This window comes from Python bivittatus, unplaced genomic scaffold, assembly GCF_059951505.1.
Source record: "Python bivittatus isolate LINGU-HERP-01145 unplaced genomic scaffold, Pbiv_v1 ctg000580_np1212, whole genome shotgun sequence".
Lineage (NCBI taxonomy): Eukaryota > Metazoa > Chordata > Lepidosauria > Squamata > Pythonidae > Python > Python bivittatus.
The window spans coordinates 9618294-9627557 of record NW_028277087.1 but is presented as its reverse complement, the minus strand read 5'-3'; positions in this window follow the sequence as shown (position 1 = coordinate 9627557).

The following is a 9264-nucleotide window of genomic DNA, read 5'->3' as shown; positions in this document are numbered from 1 at the left end:
CAGCATCTTGTGACTTTCCTGAGTTCCCTATTTGCAAAAGAAGCCTTTCTAGTTTCCTTAATAGCATCTAGACTGACCCTTAGCCACACAGTCACTAGGTCAGCAAAAGCTTGAGGTACAGAAGCAAAATAAGCAGTTAGTCTAACCATTCCTTACACTATATTAGTGTGACACTATACACACACACACACACACACAATATATAAATATATATATATAGTATATATAAAATAAAAATTACATATATATATGTAATTATATAAAAAATATATATAAAAATTCCCCTCTCACCCCTACGGCTGGTACGTGTCTTCCTCAATCTCGGGTCCTCTACCAGAGGCCTGGGAGTTTGAGGGTTCTGCGCAGTATCTTAGCTGTTCTTACCACTGTACTCTTCTGGACAGAGAGCTCTGATGATGTTCCTGGGATCTGTGGAGCTGCTCTTCCAGCTTAAGGAGTCACAGTCCCAAGTGCTCCTACCATCACTGAGGCCACTTTGGCCTTTTCTTTCCACATCCTCTGTAGTTCCTCCTTCAGCCCCGGGTACTTCTCCAGCTTCTCATGCTCCTTCTTCCTGATGTTGCTGTCACTTGGCACTGCTATATCTATCACTATCACTGTCTTCTGGTCTTTGTCTACTACCACGATGTCTGGTTGATTGGCTAGTACCTGCCTGTCCGTCTGGATCTGGAAGTCCCACAGGATCTTAGCCCTGTTATTCTCCATGACCTTCTGTGGAATCTCCCATCTGGACTTGGGGGGGTCTAGCCCATACACTGTGCAGATGTTCCTGTAGACAATGCCAGGTACTTGGTTGTGTCGTTCAGTGTATGCTGTTCCTGCCTGCATCTTACACCCTGCCACTATGTGTGTGTATGTATGTGTGTGTGTGTATAGTGTGTGTGTGTGTATATATATATATGAAATATGTGTGTGTGTATATGTGTGTGTGTGTGTATACATACACACATACATTATTGAAAGCTCAAGGCCCCATCCCACCCCAGCATTCAGCAGCGAGACTCAACTTATTCCAAAGTGATGAACAAGACCTGGGTACCTTACAGTTTGATGGTACCTTATTCTGCAAACAGATTTTATAGATTAGTGTAACACACTAAACCTGCTTACAGAAATAATTAAAATGGTTCTAATATAAAGCCCTAGCATTAAAATAATAAGCTGATAAGACATTGCAAACGTTAGTTTGCTAAAGGTAAGCCCAAGTGTATACCTGTGGGACAAGGCAGAGGCAGACAGCAGGAAGGAAGGAAACAGGAACTGCAGTTAGAGAAGCTGCTTGAATGAGAACATGTGGAGTAAATGTAGGTTAGCTGGGGTGTTAATGGGTTTATGTAATCTTAAATATGTTGGATATTGCTGACAATTGCAGAAGAATTTGTGGGAAACAACTAAAACAGCAGTTTGTTGTTCAGTCATTAAGTTGTGTCCGACTCTTTGCCACCCCATGAACCATATCGCACCAGGCCTTCCTGTCCTTCACTGCCTCCCTGAGTTGGCTCAGTTTCATGCTCATTGCTTCAGTGATGCTATCTAACCATCTCATCCTCTGCCGTCCTCTTCTCCTTTTGCCTTCCATCATTCCCAGCATCAGGGTCTTTTCCAAAGAGTCCTCTCTTCGCATTAGGTGGCCAAAGTATCTGAGCTTGAGCTTCATTATCAATCCTTCCAATGAGCAGTCAGGGTTGATTTCCTTTAAGATTGACTGGTTTGACCTCCTAGCAGTCCAGGGGACTCTTAAGAGTCTTCTCCAGCACCACAGTTCAAAGGCATCAATTCTTTGGCACTCAGCCTTCTTTATGGTCCAGCTCTCACAGCCATACATTACTACTGGAAAAAGCATAGCTTTGACTATGCAGATCTTTGTCGGCAAGGTGATGTCTCTGCTTTTTAATATGCTGTCTAGGTTTGCCATAGCTTTCCTCCCAAGGAGCAAACGTCTTTTAATTTCATGGCTGCAGTCTCCGTCTGCGGTGATCTTGGAGCCCAAATAAATGAAGTCTGTTACTGCTTCCATTTCTACCCCTTCTATTTGCCAGGAATTGATGGGTTCAGATGCCATGATCTTAGTTTTTTTAATGTTGAGTTTCAAGCCAGCTTTCGCATTCTCCTCTTTCACCCTCATCAAGAGGCTCTTTAGTTCTTCTTCACTTTCTCCCATTAGGGTGGTATCATCTGCATATCTGAGGTTGTTGATGTTTCTCCCTACAATCTTAATTGTGTCCCTTCTCTGCACAGAGTAAAGTTGGCTTCAATCTTTACCTTGGTGTGTTTCTTTGGGCATTTAGCACACCAGGACCAAACCCAGACATGGACTTGGTCAATAGATGGGTCCTGCCCACCTCCCTTTCAACCCACTTGGCCACACAGACATTTGCAACTCTCTTCAAATCTTCAGGTGATCACAGTTTGAGAAGACCCTCAGATAGGCAAAGAAAAGGTCAGAGGAATCTGGATTCAGGAAAAATGGATGTCAGGGGGCAGGCCTAAATCTGCAGAGCAAGGCATCTCCCACGTGTTGCCTAAATTCTCTGCTTGAGAAGGTCTGATCCTGCCTACTTTTCCCCCCAAGTGTTCTGTCTTTCCTCTAGTAGCTTCAGTTGCCTCCAGGAGAAGATAGCAGTAACTGAGCATCTTCAGTTGTATCCTGGTTAGAATCGGTTGCCTCCAGCTCTCCAGAAGTTTATGCCACCTGCAGATTCTGACTCTGAAGAGGTCTTCTCCTCATCAGAGGCAGGAGACAGGCATTCAGTTTAAGTTGTTGCTGAATGATCTGTCACAAAATTTTCAAGGATTTTAGCCTTTTCTTCTCAAGGTGAGTAACTTTCCTGTCAGGAAGGAAACCTCCAGAAAGCAGATGTATTTAGAACATAAATATAAGACAAGTCCTTCCCTTTATCCTTTTATAAAGAAATAAAAATAAGTTGGCTGTTCTTCTAGCATTCCATAACAATGAAGCAACACATGCATAAAATATTAATGGCATGCAAGAGAAAATAGCTTCCCCAAAGGTTAATAATAATAACTATTATTATTACGATGATTCTGCAAAGGATCCAGAAGAGGTTCTTCTTAATGCACAGGGTTGTGGCTGTGCACACACACACACATGGAGTTGGGAACAGTTCCTGAAGCAGCTGTGCAAGCCTTGCAAAAGACATGACTGCTTTAATCAATCATTAAAGGAGCCATGGTTTTTGCAAGGCTTCCTCTGGGTTCACTTGTGGTGTAAAGCAGTGTTTCTCAACCTTGGCAACTTTAAGCTGGGTGGATTTCAACTACCAGGATTCCCCAGCCAGCATGGCTGGCTGGGGAATTCTGGGAGTTGAAGTCCACCTAGCTTAAAGTTACCAAGGTTGAGAAACAATGATGTAAAGCACCTGTTCTGGATGCTTTGCACTTTTACATTATTATTAGCATCCCAGAACAAGCAGGCAAGAAAAGCAAAGTATTCTTTCTACCCATGCCCTTCTATTCCTCTTTCCTCTATTTTTTTCCTTTATCGAAAGCTCAAGGCCCCATCCCACCCCAACATTCAACAGCAACACTCAACTTATTCCAAAGTGATGAACAAGACCTGGGTACCTTACAGTTTGATGGTACCTTATTCTGCAAACAGATTTTATAGATTAGTGTAACACACTAAGCCTGCTTACCGAAATAATTAAAATGGATCTAATATAAAGCCCTAAGCATTAAGCTGATAAGGCATTGCAAAGGTTAGCAATGGGACAAGGCAGACTGCAGGAAGTAAGAAAATAGGAACTGCGGTTGGAAAAGCGGCTAGAATGAGAACATATATGGTAAATATAGATTAGTTAGGTTGTTAGAAATGTTAGATATTGCTGATGATTGCAGAAGAATGAACAGGAAACAGCTAAATCAGCAGTTAGAGATCCCCCATGTAAGGAAAGGTCAAACTATGACCTCAGGCAGCTAGGTTTGTGGTAAATGTACTATAAATGTACTATAACGACCAACAAACCACAAAAGTGATTACACAAGCTGTGAGAGAGATCCCTTTGTGTCCTTTCTCTGCACAGAGTAAAGTTGGCTTCAGTCTTTACCTTGGTGTGATTCTTTGGGTGTTTAGCACACTGGGACTGAACCCAGACTTGGACTGGGAGAACAAAAGTGCACATTTCATGTTTTGATTAAGCAGGATGGGCTCTCAAGAGCAATCCTTGCTTACGCCTTGATGGAGTTGGCTTTCTCTCCAGCTGGATCACGTCACAAGAAGAAGGGAGCTGGCACGATCTCCTGTTTGTGGAGTTCCTGTCATTTCCACTTTCTCAGGAATAGGCCGCACAATACCTGAAGAAACCCACACATCCTCTGGCGCCTGTCCGGCGCCCTTGTCCCTCTTTAATTGATTGGTATTACTTTATATTGTTTTAATCAAGGAAAATAAACAAAGGAGAATCTGCCGTGCTACAAAACCCCCATATTTATTTCCAAGAATGTCACTGGTCCTCACAAGTACTAAAAATGGGTAACTGCAACCCAGAGCTTTGTTTGGAAATCTGTCCACCTGCTGGAAAAAGATGTTAAGCTGAGGTGATAAAGTGTGTGTGTGGGGGGGGGAGTGGGGAACAGAGAAAGGCAGAACCCCACCAATTTTCCCTGTTACCTGGCAGCCACTTAATGGGAGTGCCCATAATCAAGAAGCTTAGTTTATTCGTGCTGTGCTGCAGTGAAATGACCGCCGCTAGCCAGAATCCAATGGAGTCCGTCATATTAGCAAGCCAATTTCATTTGGTTTATATTTATATTGTTGTATCTTCTTATTGTTTAAATTCTCCTTTCCCTAACTGTTAAAAGTGTACTGTATGGTTAGGCTAAAGAAGAGAAGGCTAAGGGGAGACATGGTAATCACTTGAAAGGCTGTCCCTAGGCTAGGAAGAGGGTGGGGTTTTATTCTCTATAGCTCCATAGGGGGTAGGAGTAGGATAAGAATCTATAGGGGGAAGCTTTACAGAGGTAGATCCAAACTTGAAATAAGGAGGAATTTCCTGATGGTGAGAGCTATTAAGTGGTGGACAGGTTGCCTCTCTCCTGGAGTTGTAGAGGCTCCATCTCTGGAGATCTACAGCAGGGCAGGAAGATTCCTACTGTAGCTGGGCAGGTGGTGAGTCCCTTCCATTCATACGATTCTGTGAAACAACAGTCCCATCTCAAAGAGCGTTGGCTTCCCTCTGCACTCAACATGGATGTTCTGATATGTGCCAGCTTGCATCCAATTGCTTTCCAATTACTTTGGCCATCTGTAAAATGATCTTGCTGCTGTTTCTTCATTTCTGCATATTGTAACTGACGGCTAGTTTAATGCTACCAGTTTATTGGGTGACAGTACCCCTGCTACAGTCTTTGTACTTACAAACAGGTTCATCCCATTCTGTTTGTTGGGAAGTAACAAAGGGAACAAGAAGGGTCTGAGAATCAACCCTACAACCTCTTGGATTGTGGTATGAAGCTTTGCACCAGCTTTTGTGAAGGCTCTGTGCCTTGGGGCATTCAATGGCATTTTCTATACTTGGGGCCTCTGCCTGGAGAAAGGAAGACCAAGCAGACATTTCCCGCTCCCCACCACTGCAAACTCTGGGGAGGAAACAGAGACTTGTAAAATATTATTTATAGTGGCTCTAAGGACATCTGCCATAACTGAGTTACTTTTCTCCTTTCTTGGGGAGAGTGCGTGAGCATGTGTCCCATTAAATACATCCTGGCTTTTGTTCCATTCCATTTTATTATTTTTATCTCAGGACATCAGAGGGCGAGCCAGATATTGCCACAATTTATGAGTCATTAGAAAGGAAAAAGGTGGAGGGCCAATCAAACCCACCACCCCCAAGAAACATTTCAACATATCACAACCAAATCCCCATATAACTATATACACAGATGACAAAAGTTCAAACAAACAGGAAAGGCTCATCGTGGCTAGATGAATGACAAATGAAGGGTTTCCAGCATTACTTAGACCTCTGCCAGTACACAACTAACAAAGCAGGATTGCACAATGGCAAAATAATTACTCAACTGATGCCTGCGCCATCAGTTGGTTTCACAATCCTTAGTCACAAACAATCCGAAAGGAAATATGGTGGGAAGACAATCTGGTGGGAATGATCCTTCCTTCATGGTTTTAGGAACATAAGTCCTGGAGGCTCAGCCAACAATTTGCCTGCATACTTACTTTAGCAGCTGTCAGCTGCTAAATTCAATATACAAACCCGACAGTGGTGTCATCCAGCAAAGGAGAATGGTGGGGAAATTCAGCCCAGACAAAAGGAAGGTCCTTTTCTCATAATATTGTTAACCTGTGGAATTAACTTCCAGTAAATATAGTGAAGGACACCCAAACGCGAAGAGGGAATGAGAGAAATTCATAAAGATGACAAGACCACCAGTGATGTGGCCACTTCAAGTAACGGATGATCGGGCGGCTGGTAGTGATCTGATTTTTAGTATTGCGTGTGTACTGCCAGGACAGATGTGAAATTTTCTCCTTGTCAAAATAACCGGGCTGCCTGTGGACAGCACGCACTTCAATTTGGCTGAGATGGCAGGAGAGACGCGAGAGGGCTAGTGGGAGTCACACACATTAATGAACTCTGTAAAAAAAAGGCAAACTTTGTACAAAGGTATTTTTGTGTTGTGTTTTATGGGAGCAGGAATGCATGGGTTCATCAGAAAAGTATCACCAAAAATAATCTGAATTATGTAATGTACAATATGTATATGTATATTGTACATTATTGGGTCAGTACTGGCAATTTTGTAAAAGCAGCCTTGATTTACATCACTCGTACATCGGGGAAACCCTGCACAGAAAGAATCTTGGTACAAGAATACAAATGCTTGTACATTATTTCCACGGCAGCGGAAAAGAAACCATAAAGGAGCCTAGATACAAGGAACCAAATGCACTTCTGTAATGTGCTTGCAGTACTTTTCTCATTAAAACTGGATTTCAGGAAGATTGGCGCAAACCAAGACCATGCAATAATAAAAAGAACAGGAGAAGTGTCATCTTCTGTTTCTGAAGCTCCTGGAAACAGAAACTTAAGCAGCTCCCAGAACTACCTTGTTTCAGGTTCTACCCAACCCCGTCCTGGGCCTCCCAATATTTAGTCTTCGTCCAGACGTCATGGCCCCTGAAAAGGAGAAATCCATCATTCTGAACTGCATCTTTCCTTCTAAGAGAAAAGAGGGGGGGTGCATTCTTTATCTGGTGGCAACACCAGATTTCTGCTGCAAGCAAGAACAATGAAGGTCACAAAGACCCTTTCCTGTCTGACTACGCGAATGAACATTATTAAGGAGCTTGACCTTACAGTTCTGGCAGGAGAGGAAAACCTTAATAAGTAGAATTTTCTATGGGGAGGGAGGAAGAGGCCAATAATTGCAGGAGGGTTCTAGTAACAAGCACGTCATTTGGATTTTTTTTTTCCTGTGGTTTTTAAATGTTCCTTAAAATATTCCATCTCCTCAGTTAAGAGAAAGATTTAAGATAGGTAATGGGACATTTGGACCTGAGCAGCAGAAGACAGAATTTGAAGTTGAACTATGTACAAATGATGAGCACGTAATTGCTAAAATGTATAAACTTGTATTGAATTTTGAAATGGAAGAAGAACAAGCGAAAGACTATGATAAAATAGCTTAAGAATTTTGGACACAAGATACTAATGGAACAGTGGGGAAATATGTGGTTGAAAGGATTGAAATTTACATTATGTTATAACTTAAAATTTTTATAAAATGATGTATTGTTGGTATATGACTCCAGAAAAATTGTCTAGGATGTATAAAGGTATTTTAGATTTATGTGGACAACATGAAGGGTTATTTTACCATACCTGATGGACTTATAAAAAAGCCAAAAATTTCTGGGTTCAAGTACATATAATGATACAAAGAATTTTAAAGATCAACATTCAGCTGAAAATTTCTTGCTGGCATTAACAGACAGGAAAGAGCCATGAAGATCATTTTTATATACGATTACTGCGGCGAGGCTATTATATGCGCAAAGATTGAAAGACTCTGAAATACCCACCACCAAGGAATGGTTGGTGAAGATGACAGAACTAGCAGAGATGGCAGAATTAACGTGTTTGATTAGAGAAAGATCAGCAACTACATTTATCAGTGATTGGAAACCCCTTATGGACTTTTTGCTGAAAAAAGAGAAAAATTATCTTGTGATTTATGGGTTTGAAGATTAGAAAGGGTAGTTTATGGAAAGAAGGAAATTAGGGTAAAATATAAATGCATTTAAGAGAGAGAGGGTAAAATATAAATGCATTTAAACATTATAAATGTTTTCAGGTGGTATTTTTGCATAATGGATATCTCACACCTGTGCACACCCATCTAGCTGCTTATAAGATTTGAAAAGAGGAATTGGAATTGTAAGAAGCCAGCCAAAGCACCCATGGAGGGAGGGGGGCAAAATGGGCAAGATGGCAGGTTTTTGCACACATGTACAAAAGCGATGGGGGTTCAGTCACATCAAGGCGTCCACCGTCTTGCCAATTTTGATCCACCAAGAGAACCACGAGAAAGCTTGAAGAGGATGGCAGGTCATCTTCTGCCTACATTGTTTGCTGCCTGTCCATCTCTTTTTCCTCTCTTCCATCCCAGCTTTTCTCCACCCAATGTCCATTTTAACTGGTTTTTAATGGTTACGTTTGAATTGTTTAGCTCTGTGTTTTCATTGTGTACGCCGACCCGAGTCACATGCATGAGATCGGTAGCTGTCTAAATTCAATAAATAAATTCAGTTCGATAAATACATAAATAAATAAATAAATTGTTGACGGATGAAAGTTCTGGCTATGTTCACAGAGCACCCTAAGCCTTGTTTTGTTTATCCGTGGCTTGTTCAAGTAAACCCAAACTAGGTAGACTCATATAAAATATTAACTATAAATTGTGTTTTACAAACCACAATGATTCGATTCATGGAGGTTAAATCAAAGCCAAGGAAACTACATTGTGGCTTAGCAGCAGTGCCCCCAGCGAACCACACTGGGGTCAAAATGACAACATGCGCTTGATGTCATCCACAGAAATGCTGCCATCATGTACTCGCCACCTGACATCTGATGAGAGTATGTAAATTGCGGCATCTGCCAGATAACCCATGCACACCATCATTTCCCCTCTCCCCTGCCCGTTTCAAAGGCAATGCTCTGTGGCTGAGCCGTGGCCCTTCCCAAGAGTCAAGACAAATCC